At 39.5% G+C, this 23,913-nt stretch overlaps 1 pseudogene; it reads left to right on the forward strand.

The window, feature by feature from the left end:
- Positions 1-1,096: 1,096 nt before the first annotated feature.
- LOC149242392 (uncharacterized) lies at positions 1,097-2,364 on the forward strand (annotated as a pseudogene).
- The last annotated feature ends 21,549 nt before the right edge of the window (positions 2,365-23,913 follow it).

The raw sequence follows: 23,913 nt of genomic DNA on the forward strand, positions 1-23,913 counted from the left end.
AGGATGCAACAAAGTATAGACAGCTTGTAGGAAGTCTCATCTACCTCACTACTACCAGACCAGACATTTCATTTACTGTTGGAATCCTCTCCAGGTTCATGCAAAAACCTTGTGAGGGACACTGGTCTGCTGCAAAATGAGTTCTAAGGTACTTGAAGGGAACTCAAGACCTTGGAATCAAGTATACACAGGTGGGCGACTTCAGCTTGATTGGATACTCTGATTCAGACTTCGATGGAGACAAAGAAACTGGGGTATCTACTTCAGGATATGCTATGAGTCTTGGATCAGGAGTTTTCTCCTGGAGATCACGCAAACAATCAGTTCCAGCAGATTCCACAACTGAAGCAGAATACGTGGCAGCAGCTGAAGCAACGAAAGAAATTGTGTGGCTCAGGAAAATTCTTGAAGATTTGCAGGTAAAACAAGTACAATCAACTCCACTCATGATTGATAACATCTCTGCAATAAAGTTGGCCAAGAATCCAAAGTTCCATGATCGAACAAAGCATATCAATACTAAATATCATCTTATTCGACATCATGTTGAGGCCAAAACAATCCATCTCCGTCATTGTTCCACAAATGAGCAAGTTGCAGACATCTTCACCAAAGCACTTGGAAAGGAAAAGCTTGAACGATTCAGAATGATGTTTGGACTCACCACATCCCTTCAGATTAAGGGGGGGAATGTTGACACCTAATCCTCATGATTGGGGAATTTGTAACATAAATAAATCAGGAATGTGAACAGTCATCGGAAGATGAACTGAACAATCACTCCTAATGTATAAAACAATAACATACCTATGAAATAAACACACCAATCAGTTTTTCTGCCCTTGGAGAGTTACTGCCTGGCCTGACAAAACTCATAGGAAGCCATGCACACTCAAGATAAACATGGTATGATGCATTGTGTTTGACAATCTCTCACTAAACCTATTTTAAAAAAAGGGGAGAAAACAATTTCGAGAGAATATTCACTTAGAATTCATGGGTGGAGCTTGTTCAAGAAGAAGAGAAAGGCAGTGTAGAAGACCTCCAACAAGGTGGTTCGTGCAGGCCTAGTAGAAGAATCAACCTTAGATAGCCAATGAGCTCGTGTATAACAGTGGACATTGGCAAAGAACATGGGAAAGCTCCTCCTTTTCTAGAGTTGTCCATTCAAAAAATCTGCGAGAGTATTAGCAGATATGACTCTTTTAATATGCTTCCTGGAGATGTGAGTCAAAATATTTTTAATGAGTTGGTTCGTACTCAAGTTATCACAAGAACTTCACTCCAAGCATTTCAAGACTGTAATCTTCAGGATGTTTTTTTGGAAGAATACCCTGGTGTGGAAGATATTTGGCTTAAAATTCCTTCAACACAGGGACCGTCTCTCCTCGCGGTTGATATTTCTAGTTCAGACATGACATATTCAGGACTTTCACGATTGCAAAATTGTCTAAATTTCAGTATCTGAATCTTAACTATTGTTAATGTATTTCTGATGCTGGACAAGAATATGCCACAGGTCTTACAAACTTGACTTCACTTAGTTTTAAAAAGAGCAATGCAATAATCAATTTTGGCTTGCGTGCCTTAACTGGTGTTGTGAACTTGACAAGCCTGGACCTGGAGATGTGCTCAGGGACTCATGGTGGATCACTGCCTCTAAAAGGGCTTACAAAATTAGAAGCATTGAATATTGGATGGTGCAATTATATAAAGAACTAAAATATCAAGTCTCTGGCTAGGCTTACAAACTTGAAGGAGCTGCAAATTTCTCGAAGTACAGTCACTGATTCAAGCATCGTTTCTTTGAAAGGTCTGAAAAAACTTTCTTTACTCAACATGGATGGTTGTCCGAAGATTGTGGCATGCATGGATACAATTTCAGGTCTTGTTGCTTTGACGTATCTCAACATAAAGTCTTGCCAAAAGCTTGAAGGACTCCTAAATTTAAAGACTATGAACATGGCCTATAACAATATTACACATGTTGGCCTAATACATCTTAAAGGCTTGACAAACTTGGAGAACTTAAATTTGGATTCCTGTAGAGTTGGAGACAAGGGAGTGGAATGTTTGAGAAGGCTTACTTCTCTGGTGAACTTGGATTTGTCAGGCTCTAAAGTTGGCAGCAATGGACTCCAGCATTTGGCAGGCTTACGAAATTTGGAAAGTTTGAACCTGTCATTCACCCAAGTAACTGATATTGGCTTGCAAAAGCTATCTGGATTGACAACGCTTAAACCTCTGAATCTGGACATACAAGTTACAGGCAGTGGAGTGTATTCTCTTACAAGTCTAACTGGCTTGACACATCTGGATATTTTTGAAGCCCGTATTACAGATTATGTTGGCCCAAACAGTTAATTAACCAAGAACCAAGAATTATATAAATGAAACTGAATGAAAGACACAGGTAAAAAACACAAGATTTTTACGTGGTAAAACCTTGACAGGGTGTCAAGGAAACATCCACGGGGCAAGGGATTGGATTTTCTATTAAACCAACAATGATTCTCCTTATTACAATAGTTCGGGCATTCATCATTTTATAGGAGCCTCCTCCGTTACATAACTGTTGTTTCGGTATAAAACCAACTTGGCAGTAAATACAATTCTTACACATATTTACAATTAGTTGTCAAATTCCAACAAACTCCACCTTGACAACAATTTTCCTAATCCCTTGCCCATGCCCATTCATCATCTCTTCTGCAAGCCAAGAGAAGCTAAACACCATCGCAGCTTCTCTACTGTAACTGGCTTCGTGAATATGTCTGCACAATTCTCCCGTGTATGGACCTTCTTGAGAGCTACTTTTCCGCCATCGATCACGTCTCAGAAAATGATACCTTACATCAATGTGCTTGGTCTTGCTGTGATAAGCTGGATTTGTAGCCAAGTGAATAGCACTTTGACTGTCACAGAGTACATTCACTTTCTCTTGTGTCCTTCCAATCTCATCAAGTAGACCCTTTAACCAGATTGCTTCTTTACTGGCATCTGAAGCAGCTATATATTCTGCTTCAATAGTGGATAATGCAACTGTTTCTTGAAGCTTTGACATCCAACTAATTGCTCCACCTGCAAGAGTAAAGACATAACCTGTGATAGATCTCTTTTTGTCCAAATCACCTGCATAATCAAGATCTACATATCCGCAGATAGATCCTTCACTACCATTAAAGATGATGCAATGGTCACTTGTGCCTCTTAAATATTGAAGCACCCATTTACTGCTCGCCATTGTTCTTCACCCGGATTTGCCATGAACCTGCTGACAACTCCAACTGCATGTGAAATATCAAATCTTGTAGATACCATCGCATACATTAAGTTGCCTACAGCATTTGCATATGGTACATGAGACATATACTTCTTTTCTTCATCAGTTCTAGGACTCAAAACCGAAGAAAGCTTAAAATGGGAAGCTAATGGAACATTAACAGGTTTCACACTGTTCATACTAAACTTTTCAAGTACTCTTTCCACATACTTCTACTGTGATAACCAAAGCTTACCATTTTTCCTGTCTCTATGTATCTCCATGCCCAAGATATGTTTTACTGCTCCAAGATCCTTCATATCAAACGTCCTAGAGAGCTGAGCCTTTAACCTGTTGATCTCTTCCATGCTTTTGCTTGCAATAAGAATATCGTCAACATACAAAACTAAGATAATGAATATGCCACTGAAACTCTTGAAGTATACACAATGATCATACTCACTTCTAATAAAGTTTTGGCTCACCATGAAGGAGTCAAACTTCTTGTACCATTGCTTGGGAGACTGCCTCAGGCCATACAATGATTTCCTGAGCTTGCAAACTAATCTTTTGTTGTGACCTTGTACAAAACCTTCTAGCTGTTCCATATATATCTCTTCATCCAAATCACCATGTAGAAAAGTTGTTTTAACATCTAACTATTCTAACTCAAGGTTAAGTAATGCAGTTAATTCCAACACAGTATGAATAGAAACAAGTTTCACAACTGGTGAAAAATCTCATGAAAGTCGATACCTTCAACTTGAGAATACCCTTTTGCTACCAGTCTCGCCTTATACCTTTCGATACTTCCGTCAACTTTTCGTTTCAATTTGAAGATCCATTTGCATCCAACAACACTTCTCCCTTCAGGGAGTTCTACGAGATCCCAGGTATTGTTCTTGGCTAAGGAATCCATTTCTTCTTCCATAGTCGTTTTCCATTTTTCGCTATATGTATCATCTACTGCTTCCTAATAACAAGAAGGTTCCCCATCTTCAGTAATCAAAGCAAAAAATGAAGCATTATCCTCATACCTTTTGGGAGTTTTTCTTTCCCTTGTAGACCTTCTTAGAGTGACTGGTTGCTGAACTGGTTCAGAAACTTCAACAGCTTCCTTTGTATCGTCAACACCTTTTCCTCCGGAAGTCTCTCCTTCCTTTCAACTTTCAAAGAAAGATCTAGCCTCCAACTTAATTTGTTGATTTGGTGATACCTGTTCCTATTCAATCCTTTCAAAATTTGATTTTAAAAGAGAAGATTCATCAAATGTTACATCTATGCTAATTACTATCTTCCGTGACATAGGATCCCACAACCTGTACCCTTTCACCACATAGTCATACCCAACAAAGACATAACATTTTGATTTTGGATCTAATTTTGAACGCTGATTTTTAGGAATAAGAGCATAAGCATCACAACCAAATATCCTTAAATGTGAATAATCACAAGACTGACCCGACCAAACTTCTTCAGGAATTTTACAATTAATTGCTACTAAAGGTGATCTATTAACTAAATAACAAGCAGTGGACACTGCTTCTGCCCACAACTCCTTTCGCAGGTTAGCATTGTTGATCATGCTTTTGGCTCTTTCCATAAGAGTCTGATTCATACATTCAGCAACACCATTTTGCTAAGGAGTATAAACAACAATTTTGTGTCTAACAATTCCTTCATCCTTACAGTATTGTTCAAATTCTAGAGAAGTAAATTCACCACCATTGTCAGTTCTTAAACATTTAATTGATTTGTCTATTCTTTTTTCTACCATTGCTTTAAATTGTTTAAAAACATTGAATACATCAACTTTCTTTTTCAGCATAAAGACCCAAACTTTACAAGAGAAATCATCAATAAACGTTAAAAAATATAGAGCACCTCCATATGATACAACAGGAGATGGTCCCAACAGATCAGATGAATATAGTCTCAAATTTCTTTACTATTATGACTTCCAATTTTAAATATCTGTTTACACTGTTTTCCATACACACAATGTTTACAGAAATCCAACTTCAAGGATTTCAAAACAGGAAGTGATTTACGTTTCATCAGTACCTGAAGACCTTTCTCGCTCATGTGACCCAATCGTTGATGCCATAGGCGAGTACCTTCTTCTTCTTTCTCTGACACAATCGCTGCTTCACTAACCTGAGTACTTCCTTTGAGTCTATAAAGATTTCCAACCTTTTTTGCTTTCATAACAACTAGGGCGCCTTTAGAGACTTTTAGCACTCCATTCTAACCTGTAAACTTATAACCATCTGAATCCAACACTCCCAAAGAAATCAATTTTTTCTTCAAATCAGGTACATGTCTAACACTAGTTAATGTTCTAACTATGTTATCATACATTTTAATCTTGATATTTCCCATCCCAACAGTCTCACATGATACATTATTACCCATAAACACAGAACTACCATTTACATCTTCATATGAAGTAAACCAATTTCTGTGTGGACATTTGTGATGAAAAGCACCAGAGTCTAATAGCCAACTTTCAAAATCATGAGAGACATTACATACAGGGAAAGTTTCATCTATCATACATATTTCTTCAGCAGATAAAACTCTGTCTATCATATTACATATAGGGAAAGTTTCATCTATCATACATAATTCTTCAGCAGATAAAACTTCGTCTATCATACCTAAATCAACCTGATTTGCTTCCTTTTTTGGGCTATCAGACTCTTTTCGTTTCCAACAGTCTTTCTTGAAGTGTCCAATGTTATTGCAATGTCAACATTTTGCCTTACACTTCTTTCCCTTTAATTTTGATCTGGAAGACCCCCTTGTTTTTTCTCCTCTCTCCTTTGACCGTCCTCTGGGTATCATGGCTTCTTGTGCAATTGTCTCAATATTGGATTTCCTCCATACTTCTTCAGATAAGAGATCTCCCACATCTTATTCAAATTTCAAAGAATCAGTAGTGCTCAAACTGATTGAAGTTACGAAGTGGCCCCACGACTCGAGCAAAGAACACAACAAGGTTATAGCTTTGTCTTCTTCCTGAATTTTAACTTTCATATCTAATAATTGGCATATAAGTGTATTAAAAACATTTAAATGTTCTGCAACTTTTGTACCCTATTTCATCCTAAGACTGTACAATTGTTTTTTCAAATAAATTCTATTGGCTAACAACTTTGTCATATATAGTTTTTCCAGTTTTTCCCATAAACCTGTCGTTGTACTCTCTTCAACAATGTTGAAGAGAACTTCATCCGCCAGGCATAACCTGATGGTACTGAGAGCTCGAGCATCCAAGTCCTCTCAGTCCCTAGCAGGTTTCTTATTTGCCCCGTCTAAAGCTTTGTGCAACCCTTGTTGCACCAACAAATCCCTAACTTTTAGTTTCCATAGAGCAAAGTTGTTCTTGCCGGTGAATTTCTCCACCTCGAACTTTGCATTCGTCATCTTGGCCATTTCTTTCCTCCTAAGGTTTCAGTGTGTCAACTAGGGTTTCTAAACAAGAAAATTGATTTGTCTTCTTCCAACAAGGGTTTTCAAATTTTTCTATCCACAAAATCAATTTCAGAATTTTGTTCCTAAAAAAAAATCTTCAAATTGACTAATATATATATATATATATATATATATATATATATATATATATATATATATATATATATAGATAGATAGATATATATATATATATATATATATATATATATATATATATATATATATATATATATAGATAGATAGATATATATATATATATATATATATATATATATATATATATATATATAGATAGATAGATATATATATATATATATATATATATATATATATATATATATATATATATATATATATATATATATATATATATATATAACAGTTCTCTAGAAGAATTCCCTTTAATTTATGTTTCCTTGACAAAAAAAACCTTTGTTCTTCAATGAACCCTTTTCTTAAAATATTTCAGAAATCCTGAGACTGCCTCAAATACATAGCAATTTATGTGTATTTTTATTTATTTTTAACTTCAGACCGTATGTTCAACAGAATTAAAAAAAAAAAAAAAAAAAAAAAAAAAAAAAAAACTGATTTGTTTTCTTCAACTTACAATTTTCCAATCTGTCTGCTCCAAAAAAAAACCAGAATTTAATTTTTATTTTAAATATACCTCTGATTTTTCTTCAACTTACAGATTTAGCTGCTCTGGCCTCTAACGATTTCTCCTCTGCATCGGACCTCTGATTTTTTTCGGCGGCAGCCTCTGAAAAGAAAAAACGGCGGGCTCGATAATCAGATTAGTCGGCCTCTGTGCGGTTTTCTCCCTCACATTCGGCGGCAACCCCTCTTCAACAAAAAAATGGTGGAACACGGGCTATGGTGTAATCTGCTCTGTCAGGTGGTGAAATGGCAGCGTCTTTCAACATACACGAGCTCTGGTGTAATCTGCTCTGTCAGGCAGTGAAACGGCAACGGCTTTCAACATATTTCTACCAAATGCTTTCACCTTTTCTTGTGCAGCGTCTGCCCTTCTCCACACAGAAATAACCCAGACGTAGCATATTCGAGGGTTGCTTTCACCTTTTCTTATGCAGCGTCTCCCCTTCTTCACGCAGAAATGACCCAGCCGCAATGCTTTCACCTTTTCTTATGCTCTTCGAGGGCTCGGGCTCCCAATATTCACACCAACTCCTCAACTCATCTCAATGCTCTGATACCAATTGTTGGCCCAAACCATTAATTAACCAAAAACCAAGAATTACATAAAAAAAAATTGAATAAAAGAGACGGGTAAAAAAAATAATATTTTTACGTAGTAAAACGGAAACATTCACGAGGCAAGGAATTGGATTTTCTATTAAATCAATAACGATTTTCCTTATTACAATAGTTTGGGCATTCATCATTTTATAGGAGCCTCCTCCGTAACTGTTATTTTTGTATAAAACCAATTTGGTAATAAATACAATTCTTAAACATTTACAATTAGTTGTCAAATTCCAAAATATTATGGGACAAGTTGTTTAAGATACTCCAAGAAGCTTCAGTCATTGGAGCTACGTGGTGGAAGTATTACAGATGCAAGGGTTAAGAATATCAAAGATCTCACTTCAATGACATCATTAAATTTATCACAAAACTTCTAACTCACTGATGGTGCCTTAGAATTTATCTCAGGAATGACTACTCTTGTCTCGTTGAATGTTTCAAACACTTATCTACAACATCTCAGGCCATTGAAAAAATTGACCTCTTTATCTTTGCAAGCTTGCAAGATTACTTGGCCTGAGATTAAGAAGCTGCAAACAGAGCTTCTGACTAACTGTTGTCGAAGTTTACAGTCCTCTTGAAGCAATAGTTAACAGTTCAGGTAGAGAAAGGAGGTTGTTAAATTATAGTCAAATTGGGAAGATTCTAGACCATGCTGCCACCCTAGAGGAAATAGTGCATTTAAGTGTTCCTACTCCATTTGGGTCGAGTATATATAAGTTTGTTGTACAAGTCCTCATGGCAGAAACGATTCTCAAAGCTAGCAAAACTCCTGATGTAGGTCGCCATTGCAGACCAAGGACTATTGTGATTGCATGCATTGGGTGCTTTTATGAACTTGAAAGCCAAGAATGGCAGAAAGCAATTTTTACAGTAGGTGGGGATGAAGTTAAAAAATGGCCTATGCAGTTGTGACGATTTTCCCTTGATAGTATCTTAGCAAGTGGTAGTACACTTCAGTAGCAGGAAATCAATATGATCCAAGATAGGGCTTTGACTTCTCCCAATCAATCATATACACCTTACAGTCCACATTCAAAGTCATCTAGTTTCTTGAGAGGCAACCTCTAGTAAGCAGACACAAGAAAGCAGACTAGGCCTCGAAATTTACAGGACATTCCCAAGAGTACTTTCCAGTGGGTGTAGTACATCGATCTCGTGGACTTGTCATTGTTTGAGGACAAGCAATGTCAGGAAGGGGGATTGTAATGTTCTCAAGAAACTAATTGCTTGAGACGAAGTAGCTTATCGATCCTGTAGGCTATAGTCCTTGATAAAAAAGAAAACCCCAAAGTATCCAATGTCTAGGCAAGTTTTGGGACAGCTAGGGAAAGAAACCCAAAGTTGGGATTTTGAGTGAACTTCACTCAATCAATTAAGGAGACAATCCTCTAAAGAAAATCTATAAATTCAAGAGGGTAGAATTCATTTGAATCATCAAGTATGGATCAATTCATTTGTTTTTTAACATTTGTTTTTTAGCATTAGCTTTGAGGGTTTTAAGACTTCTTTCTTGTCAATTTTGATGGTGAAAGATTCCACCTTGTTGACAACTTCTTATTATTTCTCCAGGTAGAATTCATTTGAATCATCAAGTATGGATCAATTCATTTGTTTTTTAACATTTGTTTAGCATCAGCTTTCGGTTTTAAGACTTCTTTCTTGTCAATACCCTAATTGACAACTTCTTATTATTCCTCTTTGTTCTGGGCAAGGGTTCTATCTGAGGCAGCATATTTCTTTGAGGACTAAACTCTGTTCTAGGCAGCAACTTCTTGAAAACCAAACTCTGTTCTGCCAGTGAACAGCGCATTCTATGGATCGGTCTTTGTTATGAAGCATTTGAAAAACAAAACGAAGGATTGATTGATTCCCTATTGGGTCATAACGAATTTTTGCGCTTGTTTGGATCACTGTTCTAGTTTGTCGTCAAAGTATCAGAGTCTTCGTCCTACATCAAAGCTTTAGCACGTTGAAGTAATTATCCTCACGCAATAAACACAATCTGGATAGAATAGAATCGAATTTTGAAGCAAGAAAAAACAAGACAGCGGTTGTCTTCCCATTGGATTAGTTTTCTTGTAATCAGATCTCCGCAGCTATGTACATCAGAAACCGGACCCGATCTTCTGTTGAGTCTCCCGAGTTCGTGTCTGTGACAGAAAATCACTGATTCAGGAAATTTCGAATTTCCTGAAGCAATCGTCCAAAATAATTCGGTGTGGAAGAGACTCTTGTAACCAGGCGTATTGCTTCCTTAAGCAATTGCGGGCTTTGAAGCATAACCGAAGATTAAGGAGAGCCCAGATCAACCGAATAGCAGCAGAAATCTTCTGAGGTAGTGTGGGCCTTGAAGCAGATTGCAGAGGAGTGGGTCCCAACGTCATTACTGATTCGTCCGATAGTTTGAGAACAAAGGTATTTAGTTTTTTAATTAGATATTGAATGAGACCTTAGGTGTGTATGGCCATCCTTAAGTCGATTGCAGATTCCCAGAATATTTCAGGATCCGATGGACATAGGCGCAGTCATCTCCGTCGGATCCCAAAATATTCTTGGAATCTGCAATCGACTTAAGCTCACCGAGTTGTGCACTGTGTATTTGAGGGTATATAGCCATCCATTGGACATAACTTTTGTTACATCGGAACCGTTCCTAAAAGAAGGGAAATCCGGTCAGTGCAATGATTTTGGTGCTCCCTGGAGCTATGAACATTACCTCCCCAGCGGGGGCTGGGGAAAGTTCCCAGGGCTTTGAACACTGTTTTTTTGGAGTTCCGGCATTCCTTTACGTTGGGGAATACAAATCCTGGTGAGAAATACGTTGAACTGCGCACAAAACATGAGCCTATGTTGAAACCTTTGCAAGAAGAAAGGCCAAAGACATCCTTAACACTAATATCTTTAATTGAGAAACTGGAGCAATCTCTTGATGGGTTAAGGAAGCGTGTGGCACCTCGACGTAAAGGCAATATCTGGGATGTCATGCTTATGAGTATTTCTTTTGTTGTTTATGTATATATATATCACAGAAAATTGTGTGTGCATATTGTATCTCACAGTGAATGCTTAAACATTAGAGTTGTTTTTTCTCCTAAGAATAACTAGAGAAACATGTCAGAGAACTAATAATGAACTTTGACATTTTATATATATAAAAGGGAGAGACTCAGGGAAAGAGACACCCAAAGAATATATTTATATATAAGAGAGTTTATATATTTATTATTTATATATTTAAATTGATTTTAATTTTTGAATATTTTGATTATTATATAATTAAAAAAAATATTTTTTAGGTTTATATTTTTTTTTTACTGATGTAATATTATCGCTCCCTATTTCTTGTAAATTTTAGGGAAACCTCTAGCCATTCCGGACACCCGCACCCAAGTTCCCAACGTTCCCACGTTCCAGAAACTCATGCAACATAGGATATAACCTATTGAATTTTGGAATCTGTTCTAGAGATTGATTACTTGAAAAAGGTGGTAGCTTTGATTGAATAAACATTGGGTTTGCTCATTAAATGAATGATGATATTATGTTAAAAAGTAATATTACGGAATATGTTATATTGCACTGTTGAATGGGTAAATGAGCAAAAGAATTTCTGGAAACTCTAGGGAAAAGGAAAACGTTTCATAGATCCTTACACTCAAAGAGTAGGCAACCCCTGGGATAGAGCCCTGCCTGAAGTTTGATGTATCTCGACTCTTGCTAAGTCATAAGTTATTAGTATATCTAGCTTGTGGGTTGTTGGATATACCTTTGGTGTTATAGTGGCAACTTGAAGATTGATCCTGGGCTTCCCGAGATTACTCCAACAAGTTACTGATTCACCATGATTTAAGAAAATATTTTTTTATATTAATTATTATTTAATGTTATTTATATTTTTATATTCATTATAGCATCCATTACTAAAATGAAAGCAGTAGTTGTTGAGGTGATAGTAGTAACTCTCCCATGTTACTCATTGTCTTTGTCACTGAGGCTTTGCATTAAGGTGCAATATTTTATTGTAACAAGCCAAACCAATCATTCCTTTTATACCAAACTAAAAGAGCATATATCTAACACAAACCATTATTGAATAAAAATTCAACCATCGTTGAACATTCTTCCAATACTAAACACATGGTAGATAAATCTTTTTAGTCAAAGGCCCCACCACTCTACTCATCCTATCAAAGAAGCCAAGAAATTGAGAAACACCCTAATAATATTAACAAAGAAAATTGTTTTTGTCTTAGCCATTCTTGGGCTTCCTAAAAGAATGGAATGGTCCCCAATCGATTTCCCTCCAAGAAGCATACCCATGAAAGCTGGTTGATCAAGCTGATTACGGCAAGTTCACTACAGACATACAGAAACTAGAGAATCAAGGTGTCTAATTAAAAAACATGCATTATAATTAAAACATGTTGTGACAATCATTACTACTTTTGTATCCTATAATGGGAGAAAGTACTCGATAAATATGGTGTTTGGAAATTCAATGAATGAAACAAAAATATTTTACACAATCTCAAGAGTCGAAAACATAACAAAAAGGAGGCATTCCAAAGAAAACTACAAAAGAGCAAACAAACCTCAGTTCAAGACATAGAACTGGGTTAATCCATTTAAGTGCAACTCACCATTGGAGTTCACAAGGTATACTCTATCAATGGCAATGACAAGCCACTAACCATTTTATCAAACCAATTCCAGATTATTATTGTGAAAAATATCATTGAAATTTTCTTGGGGCACTTCATCAGTTGCAAGTTGCAGCACACTAGCTGTTAAAGCCAATTCCATTTTTGATTGATGAACTGGTATATTTAATCAGGATGTGCAACCCACTAAACCATTAACGAAATGTGTTTTCAGAGTAAACACCAGGTGTACTGATGGGAATTCCACTTAGATCACTTCATTACGCTGAATTTCCAAATCTGTTTCAGATAACTTGCTAATACATTATTACCAAAGTCAACCCTGCATTTCATCAATTGCAAGTCACTTATTGCTACAACAATATCTTTACAAAAACTGTTGTTTGCTGCAGAACATGTCAGTGTCATGTCAAACCTTTTTTAATGGTCTATTGTCCTCTTGGGGTGTGCCTTCCCTGCATAATCATCTATGACGGTGTGAATGTAGTCATGATGCCTCTTGGACTGCTTCTTTCATCACGTTGTATAACTTTGACTTGTTAAGATTACCAACATTGCAGAGTCCATCCATCAATGTGCTATATGTAACATCATCAAGGCTCGAAGCTTGCTACTGAATATCATAAAGATCTGTTAAGCTTTGTCTTGCCTCTGATGCTTACAGAGTCCATCTATTAATGTAGTAAAGAGACCTAGGTTAGGCAGGAAACCTTTCTCCAACATCTCTTGAAGGAGTTCCCTGGCTTTCTCTAGAGTCTAGATTACCCACCTTGCAATTGCAAAACTACTAATAAGTGTATTATATGTGACATCATTAGGTAGATCACCTATTTCAACCATACCATCTAACAATTGGAGAGCTTCTTGAAGCTTCCCTTCTTTGCAAAGAACAACGATGAGAACATTGTATGTAATAACATTCAGATTGTTCCGCTTCTCCAACATCTCATGAAGCACTTTGGCATCCTCTTTCCATTGTCCTTCCTTGAAGAGGCCATCAATAAATGTAGTATATGTGACCACATTAGGGAATATGTTCTTGTTGCACATTCCATAGAAGAACTTCCTAGCCCCCTTCAACTTGTCTCCAATTTGTCTCCCTTACAGAAACCATCGATAAGCACTGTGTGTGAGAGCATTTGGGCATATGTTTTTCTCGGACATTTTATAGAAGAGATTTGTAGCCTCCTCCAACTTGCCTACCTTACAGAAACCATCGATAAGCACACGGTATGTGACAGCATCGGGGAATATGTTTCTGTTGAGCATTTCTTAGAAGAGCTTTTTAGCCTCCTCCAACTTGCCCCCTTTACATAAACCAGCATAGATCCATCTTAAGCACGGATTTCACATGAGCTGGGAGGGATCAATTTTTTCTTTAGATGCAAACTTATTTTAGAGTGCCAAAAAAACAATGTGTAATATATTAGGACCAGGTCACTTGGACAACTATGATTCGGTCACTTGGACAACTATGATTCGCTGACATTTCTTTTCTATAGAGAATATTTTATTTTTATTTCAAGAGGGACACGTGTTAACTCCAAATTGAGCATGGACATACTTACACATCACTTTCACACTAGGTTGTAGAATGAGTCTCTCGGGTCAACCATCTATTAGAGCACCATATATAACAACATTAAGACATGTTTCTGTGAGACATTTCATAGAAGAGCTTGGTAGCCTCCTCCAACTTGACTCCCTTACAATAATAATAATCAATAAGTGCACAGTATGTGACAAACCATCGATAAGCGCACTGTCTGTGACAGAATCAGGGCATATGTTTTTGTCGGACATTTCATAAAAGAGCTTCATAGCCTCCTCCAAATTCCCTCCCTTACAAAAACAATCAACAAACGCATTATATGTGACTGCATTAGGGCACATGTTTATGTTGGGCATTTCATGAAAGAGCTTCCTGGCCTCCTCCAACTTGCCTCTCTTACAGAAACCATCAATAAGCACATTATATGGACAGCATCAAGGCATATGTTTCTATCCGGCATTTCCTAGAAGAGCTTCATAGCCTCCTCCAACTTATCTCCCTCACAGAAATCATCGATTAAAGCATTAAATGCAATAACACTGGGGATATGCCCTTCTTTTAACATAAAATATGGTAGTTGATTGGCCTCCTGGAGGTTACCTTTGCAATGTCATTCCATGAGGGTAGTAAATGTAATAGTGTTGGGCTCATGACCCTTTTGCAGCATAACAACTATGAATCCAAACGCCTCGTGAGTTTTTCCTCTCTTGCAGAGCCCATCTATTAGGGTGCTATAGGTAAAAAGATGGCGCTATAGGTGTTGTAGGGAAAAGTATCCGACACGGAATGACCCTATCCCACTCTAAGGGTGATAGTACCTCAGCAACAACTGAAAGCAAAGCTATCTAAGATTTCTTCTTTATGAAAGTAAATAGTGGAGAAAGAGATCCACCAACCGATGTCTTTCGCTAATGATTGATCCAGTCTTCTCTCCTTGCTGCTTGCTCCCAGCTCCTTGCTCTTTCACTGGCCCAGCTACACAAAGATCCTGCAAAAAGGCAAGAGAGGGAAACTACAAGAAGCATACATTCATAACTGATTCAAGGATTAGAATAAATCAAATACACAAGTACAACAATACATCATTGAAACACATGCATATAGAAGAACCTCAAATGCTTTATTAATGGAAGAAGTAAAGTTCTGAGAGTGTTACAACCATAAAAGGCCCAATCCAGCAACACCTCCCAGCAGAAAGAAATCTCCTCTTCACCTCCTTCAAAGCAATCACCCAATAGCTCTAAACTCAAACCAACAGCACTTCCTTGCTTTCACAAAATTCCAGCCTCCCTAGACCTCATGAGAGAGCTCTATATATAGGAGATTTGGAGAAAGGATGAGTCAACTTGAGACTGACATGAAGCTGACTAGTGTCATCTCCCACTTCAGTTATACTTCAGTTCTTGAGTCCACTTGGAGATCCTTGCTTCCACTTGGAGTTTAAGAACCTCTTACTCATCACTGGGCGAATTCCCTGATCCAAGTGTCATTTTAGAAGCTTCCTGGGCATTTGACACCTTGCAGAATGACTGTGCCACTTGGCCAATCTCGCCCAGCGCAGGTAGCCTTCATTACTGTTGACATTCAGCGTAGGTACAGAGTGGAGCAGTTGACATTCAGCGCAGATGCTCAGTGGAGCAGTTCACATGATCCCGAAATTGCTTGTTTTTTAGTGTTTTCAGGTGGAGAACTGATTTGAAGTGCTGTGGTTTGCTGACCTTGTTCCTCTAGGGGTAAGAACAACATGTTTAGGGACTTTGGATCCCTTTGATTATGGACATTTCATGCTTCATGATGTAAGGCACAAAAATGTCTATAACAGTTGCCCCCTAAAGTATGAGGTCGTTTATCGGGTGAAATGCTTTATCCAGAGGATCCGAAGTTCATTCAATCGCTGAGAGGTGACCTGTAATAAAATACAATACAATACATTATTTTTCATTCTGCTTTCCTGATCTAGCTAAGGCGGGCATTCCCATGCTCAGCTTTATAAATACATTTTGGTACATAGAACAGACGATCGTCTGATGGTAGACTGATAATTCTCTGCTGAAATTATCATCCTTTGAATAGGATGATCATCTGCTGCAATGCTGTACATGACAAATGCTTTTATATTTCCTGAATATATATCGCAGCCCGGATGGATGAAACTAGATCCGGGGTCTTCAAACTCGTTCGATCTACACTCTAAGTACAAGTCGATCCATGTGAGAATTGCGCTGAAGTCGAACATGGAAAGACATCGCTTGATTACCGGTCAATAATGAAAACCGTTAACAAGCGCGAGAGGAATCACCGATAATGATAATGACCCTCAAGGTACTGCAGTACAATTCACGTGGCGTGAATAAAGGACTTGGCGTCGAACGCCACGCAAAATCTTCTGGTCGAAGGTCATTGATGTATACCTGTCGCCGGAAGTGAGAAACTTGCCATTGAGGCATGCAAGCTTCAAAGTACTGAAGGGGTTGTTCCTAGATCAACTTCTTGGATAATGAGCTGAAGTCGACAAGAAGCGATCCGTCAAAGGAGGGCCTTAATGAATCCCACATCAGTGACACGAAACGGAGCTAATGATTTTAGTGGAGGTGAAAACAAACTGTGACATATGATTCAGGGTGGCGATCATGGATGGATGAAGGATAATGTATGGTAGTGGATGGGACATGGTTGACTCTTTCTGAACGACATCTCTTGAACATATAACGACACTGATGCGATGGATCGGTAGCATTACCCCAAATGGATGGTTTGGCGAGGACCATGGTGATGAGACCGGTGAATGAAACAACCCAACCCAATGTGGTACGGAGGAAAAGTGTCATGTTCAAGAGTGACTTGCTACCGTTAAAGCTTTGAGGTTCTCCCAATTTTTCCCCAGTCATTTCTGACCAGTACCTCTTTATTTTTGTCAAGCTTGAGGAGGATAACATATGCTTGTTCTATAACCTGCCCTTCGGGCAAGCCCATCGCTATGTTTTAACAAGCCTAGTGATAGGGAAACTCGTTCTCGTCTAAAGACAAGTTTGTCGCTATTTAATCATTTTAACGAGTCTAACGACAAGGAAAACTCGGTCCTTTTCATTTTTAGAGAGTCTGAAAAGGTACAGAAAGTTAACTCCAAAATTCCTTTTTCGTCATCTAATCCCTTACGTCCGAAAAAGTATAAAACAATACAGAAGGGATGAGTTTTCGGTACTTTTAACGAGCCGAACAAAACAAGCGCTCGATCTTTTTGTGCAATAATCCCTCAGGTCCAAAAAGATTAAAATCTAGAGGAGGGATAGCTCTTCCGGTCATTTTAACGAGCTGGAAGGCCAAAACTCGGCAAACTTTTCATATTTTACGAGTCAGATGAAAAGAGCTCAAAGAAGACTCGTCTTTTGAGGAACGAGTGATAAACAGGGATAGCAGCAGATTCCAGGTACAGGTTGGAATTTTCCAATCACGGCAGTGTCACAAGGATGGCTAGGTGAAATCACTCTTCGCAGCTGTTCCTCAAAATGGGTAAACAATCATATGGAGGTTAACGATCGGCCAAATGACGGTGGAGGTGGCGGGTGCAAACACGACCAAGGCTTTTTATGGCGGATAAAATTACGATCACCAAGGTTATTTACCAGGATAGGTTCTTTTTTAGATAAAAATGAGCTTAAACTCTGGAGGAAACATTGCTCACTGCTTTAAATTATTTTTTAACGAGCATGAAGACCGCGTTAAAACTGCTCGAACCTTGCGTTTATTTTTTAACGAGCATGAACTTTATGCTAAAATTGCTCGATTCTTGCGTTTATTTTTTAACGAGCATGAACTATGTGCTAAAACTGCTCGACTTTGTTTGCATGCCCCTAGCACAAATCGAGGCGCATGCATATTGGTCACTATTTAAGCATAGTAACGCTTGAGGTACAACCCGTTGCGGGGTTGCGCCAGTGGTATTCCGTCATAATCCATTAACTCGTAGGCTCCTTTTGCTAACGCTCGTTTAACAATATAGGGACCCATCCATAAAGAATTAAATTTTCCTGCTCCCAACTTGTCGGATTCTTGGTCGTAAAGCAAGACCAAGTCACCTTCAGAGAAGACACGAGGTTTGACATTCTTGTCGAACTGCGCCTTGACTCGTTTCTTATGGGCTTCGTTGGCCAGAGCGGCGTCACGACGGGTTTCATCCAACTGGATTAACTCCAAGAAACGGGCCTCTTCTTCTGAAGTTCTGGGGAGGAGGTCAATTGCGAGTTTAAGCGACGAAATTTCGCACTGGATCGGTAAGACCGCCTCCAGGCCATACACCAGCTGAAACGGTGTGAACCCAGTGGCATTTTTTACCGATGTTCGGTAAGCCCACAAGGCTGAGTACAGGATTAGGTGCCATCTTCTTTTGTGAACCCCGATCATCCTCTGCAACATACGCTTAAGGACTTTGTTGATTGCCTCAACTTGTCCGTTGGCTTGTGGATAATATGGGGTAGAGCTGTCGTGAGATAGCCCTAGCTTGGCAGCTAATTCAACCATCATGTGATTGCGAAAATGCGATCCATGATCTGTAACTATAGCCTGCGGTACACCGAACCTGGCGACTACATGATTGAAAAAGAAAAGGGCAGCTGTTTCACCAGTGTTATCCAATGTAGGCTTCGCCTCGGCCCATTTGGTAAAATAGTCAACGATGACTATAATATACCCATGCCCCCCGGTCGAGGTGGGGTTACATTGCATGAAATCGATGCCCCATTTGGCGAAAGGCCCAACAACAACTATTGGCTGTAAAGGTGCGGGTGGTCTTCTGGTTTTGCTATCAAAAATCTGATAGGCGTGGCAACTTCTGACTGCGATTATGCAATCTTTGAACATGGTTGGCCAAAAGTATCCTGCTCGTAAGATTCTTTGTGCTGTTGCATATCCAGATTGATGCCCCCCGCACGCGCCTGAATGGCAATCATTCAGGGCTTTCTCGGCCTCCTCATGGGTAAGGCACCTCCTCAGAACTGTATCGATACCACGATGGTAAAGCGTATCACCGACGATCATGTAGTCTTTAGATTGGTATCGTATACATTTATGTTCCGAGTGTGAGGTATTAGGCCTGAACTTTTGGGTTTGGAGATAAACTATGATAGCTCCATACCATTCATCGCTTGTAGATATCAGAAACAAATTTTCATCCACGATTGACTCTTCCGATGTTTCATCGTTGGACGACGATGGGAGATCGCACAATAATTCCGCGAAAACTAGAGCTTTCTTCGATTTGGATTTTACAAAATCCAGATCAAACTCTTGAAGGATCGCTATCCATTTTGAATATTTTCCCCCCAGCAACTGTCGCGACAGTATATACGTCATGGGGTTGCAATCTGATAGAATGGTAGTTTTCCTAAAGAGGACATAATGTCGAAACCTTTGAATCGCTTGAACAGCAGCAAGCGCTAGTTTTTCAACATAGGAATATTTACTTTCTGTATCATTTAAGTTTTTACTTACTTAAATAATAGATAGGATGTTCAATTCCATCGACTTCTTGCACTAAAACCATCGCAATGGTTGTATCTGCTGCAGCTAGATACAGGTTAAAATCTCTTTGATAGTCTGGGGCGTACATTAATGACGCTCTTACTAGAGAATCTTTCAGAGCCTCAAAGGAAGCTTGCGCGACCTGGTCCCAGACAAAAGGTACATCCTTTTTCAAAAGATGAGTGTAACCTTTGGCAAGTTCTGCGTAATTTGGAATGAACCTCCTCAGAAAGTTTGCTTTCCCTTGGAGTTTATGAATCTGAAGTAAATTTGAAGGTGGAGGCAAATTAATGATTGCCTGAACCTTACAGGGGTCGAGACGAATCCCATCCTTAGAGACTACAAAGCCAAGTAAACGACCAGAACCGACGCAAAACACACACTTGTGTGGATTGAGTCTTATCTTGTAGTGTCGGCAACGTAGAAATATCGCTCTCAAATGCTGCGGATGATCAGTCCGCTTTCGCGAATGAGCCGGAAGATCGTCGAGATATGGTTGAACGATGTTCTTGATGTCATGGAAGGCATAATTCATTGCCCTCTGAAATGTCGCCCCTGCGTTCTTTAAACCAAAGGGTAATTTTCGATAAGCGAATGTGCCCCAAGGACAAATAAATGCAGTCTTAGACTGGTCTTGTGGGCGGATATTTATTTGATTATACCCGGAAAATCCATCCATAAAGGAAAATATTTCACATCCGGCGCATTCATCAATTATCTGGTCGATGAAGGGTGTAGGGTAGTTGTCCTTTGGACAAGCTTGGTTTACATCCCTATAGTCAACGCACACTCTTATCGTTCCTTGTTTTTTCATAACAGGGACGATATTCGATACCCAATCGGTTAGAGGAACCGGGTAGATGAATCCAGCATGGAGAAGTTTCTCAACTTCTGCCTTAATGGCAGCGGCTTTCTTAGGGTGTACCTGTCGAAGCCGTTGTCTTACTGGTTTGACATCAGGATACATTTTAATTTCATGTTCAACGATACTCGAGTCAATGCCTGGCATTTCATCATATGACCATGCAAAGACATCTCTAAACTCGCGAAAGAGAGCACCATATATTTCCAGTTCTGAAGGGGAACAACTTTTGCCGACATGAATATTCTCTACAACATCAGGCTTTGTCGAGATATTTATGGCTATAGTCTCTTCAATATTGGATAGGTTTCGCTCGGAATCCACCGTATTTACAGTATTTGTTAGGAATTCAAACACTGAAGGGTGGTATAGGTCGTGTTGAGTATCTTCTTCACACTCCGGAAGAAGGGAACGATGGTGGTGATCATTCCATGGTGCCCCCTCAATCAACATTGATTGTAAGATTCCTTCGTCAGTCCCATGAACTTTTGACCAAGGATCTAATGGGGTACCATATTCTCCAGACCTATCTACCCAGATGCTTGACGAGCGTTGACTTGGGTTCACCTTCCATGCCTGAAACATTGATTGCTACAATATTTCTATGGGGCTTGGTGGCAAAACCATCTGATGATCCATGACGACTTCGTCTTCTGCGACCTTCAAAGAAGATACCATGTTGCATGTTGCTACAAACGGGATATTCCCTACATGGATAGGATGTGGCAACGCGAAAGCTCCCATCATTGTGGGGTCTTTCAATAGGCCTACTTCGATATCTTGAATTGAATGGTCGCTCCCATGGATCATGGGAATGCTTCCTGTAACTTGTGAACCATTAGGGAGGAAGTTCTGTTGGTCGACGACCATAATCCCTCCTTCAAACGGGAATGCGATCTTCCTAAAATAAGTCGACACTACAGCCGCCATGGCATATATCCATGGTCTTCCCAGTAGGATGTTATAGTCAAGATTGCCATCAATGACTTCAACATCAATTTCCACTGTTTTTCCTCCTAGTTCAACCTTCAAGTTATTTAGGATATTGTACGGCGTGTATGTCCTACCGTAGAATGCTTTTAATGTCGTCGAAGATCGCGACAAGGTTGGAGGTCCGAGAGTTTTCCAGCAACTCATCGACATGATACATGTCGATGCCCCCTCATCAATAATTGTTCTGTGAACAGTTTTGTTGAGTGCTTTCACTTGAATAAGGAAAGCTAGTTGAGCTGGTAACTGAGGATCATATCCTTTGTGATCAAAGGATACAAGATTGGAATCTTTAGGATCCACTCCACCAATTGCTGATAACAACGCCTGCCTTTGGGATGGGCAATTTTGCAGTACCTCAAGAGTCGACATAGCGGATGGCGATTGGGCCAAATCTTCCACTATGTTATAATGCTGCGCCGCCCTGGCGCGAGGATTAAATGTCGACTTGTGTACTACTCCCTTTGGCGGTTTTATTGTTAACTCATGCGTGATGGGGGGTACAACTTCTGCCGAAGTTGTTGTCGAACTACTAGGTTGATCTTTACCTTTGTCGTTCGACACCTGTGGATTCCCGTAATCTTTACTCCTTGTCGAGATCAAAGCATCATTTTGCTTAGAGACCGACAACATAAGCACTTGTGACGGGGAAGCATTTCCACTATCAACCATATTTTGACCTGGGTTGGGAAATGGATCAGTTAACACAGCTGAAGTTTGGGAACTTTTAAAGAACCTCTTTAACTCAGCTTTGAACGGACAATTCCTTGTCAAATGATCCTCTTCATCACATATCTGACACGCATAAATTTGTTTCCCTTGCCCAGGAGGGTTTGAAGAAGTTTTTTGAGGGGATGACTCACCCTGTTTCTTCTTCTTCCCTTTGTTTTGCTTCTTCTTGCTTCCTGGTTGATTGGAATTTTTGCCTTTATCCGTAGATACGGCATTTACTTCCGAAGCAAGAATTTCTTGATTTGCTATTTGATTTGAAGTCTTACGGGCTTTCTTATTCGAATCCCTTGTCGACTTTGTGTTTGCAGTGCCAATCACACCATCACCGGCGTGAGAGTCACTATTTGATATAGGAGGAGGAGGGATTGAAAATTCCGGTCTGGGGGCGTTAGGTATCTTATCGTAGAGCGTGCCAGACTGGGTATATACCAAGTCTAAATACTGGGCACGAGCAATAACCTGCTCCTCTGTTACGACCCCTCCCTTGGCCACATCTTCTGTTATAGCAGGAAGAAGCGACTTTATAAACCACTCAGCTAATAGCTGATCTGGAACATAAGTCTTTACCATTCTGCGACGACGACGCCACTCATGTATATGATCGAATATATGTGTGGCCGTTGTCTGCTTGAGATTGGTTAAGATTTCTATTCCAGTTTCGTACCTTATAGGTAACTGAAAGTGGGTCAAGAAAGTCGTGGCTAGGGAACTGAAATTGTCGAAAGAGGCTCTAGGTAATTCAATATACCATTTAGCCGCCGGACCAGTCAATGTCCTCTGGAAAAGGCGAAGCCTTATCGAATCATCATTCAAGGTATTCGACGAACACCACAGATGAAAAGTCATCACATGATTTGACGGGTCTTCGCCAGGATTTCCATTGAATTTAGGAATGTCCGAAGGAAGCTTGTGAGGAATCGCTGGCCACCAATGGGCATAGGCGATTGGATCGTTCGTCAATCGATGTAAATCTGGTAATTCTAGAGTTGCCACGAATGGCAACTGTTGATTCAGGTTTGGTGAGGCGTACCCAGGATACGATGGAATCGCCTGAGCAGTAGGCCTTTGCATACCAGCATAATGCAATTGATGCTGATATGACTGATATGGCTGGTGGACTTGGCCACTGTAAAGTGGTTGATTTAACCCGTTCTGAATATAGGGTTGTCCACTATTCGCAAAGATCTGTTGCTCAGATCCTTGGTACACCTGCTGGAACTGTGGTTGTTGGTATTGCACCATCCATGGCTGTGAAGCCATGTTTTGCTGTGCTATACTAACCGACGGACCAAGATGCGGGGTTATTGTACCCGTTTGTACCTGTGTCGTCCCGGCAGTTGGCGATTGTGGTTGTGTTGCAGGGTCAAGGGGCTGTTGCATTACAACCTGGGGTTGACATACAACAGGCATCGATTGAACTTGCGACACGGTTACAATAGCTGGCGTCGTCGGGATGCTAGACATAGGTACACATTGTTGCATAGAATACACAACTCTTGGCTGTTGGGGTAACATAGGTACCCAACCACTTGTCGTAACTTCAGTCAAACCTGAATGCTGTTGAAAACTGCCATATGGGTATCCTCCC

Source organism: Pinus tabuliformis, chromosome 8 (assembly GCF_031772625.1).
Source record: "Pinus tabuliformis cultivar Carrire ecotype Pingquan chromosome 8, CPIR1, whole genome shotgun sequence".
Taxonomy (NCBI): domain Eukaryota; kingdom Viridiplantae; phylum Streptophyta; class Pinopsida; order Pinales; family Pinaceae; genus Pinus; species Pinus tabuliformis.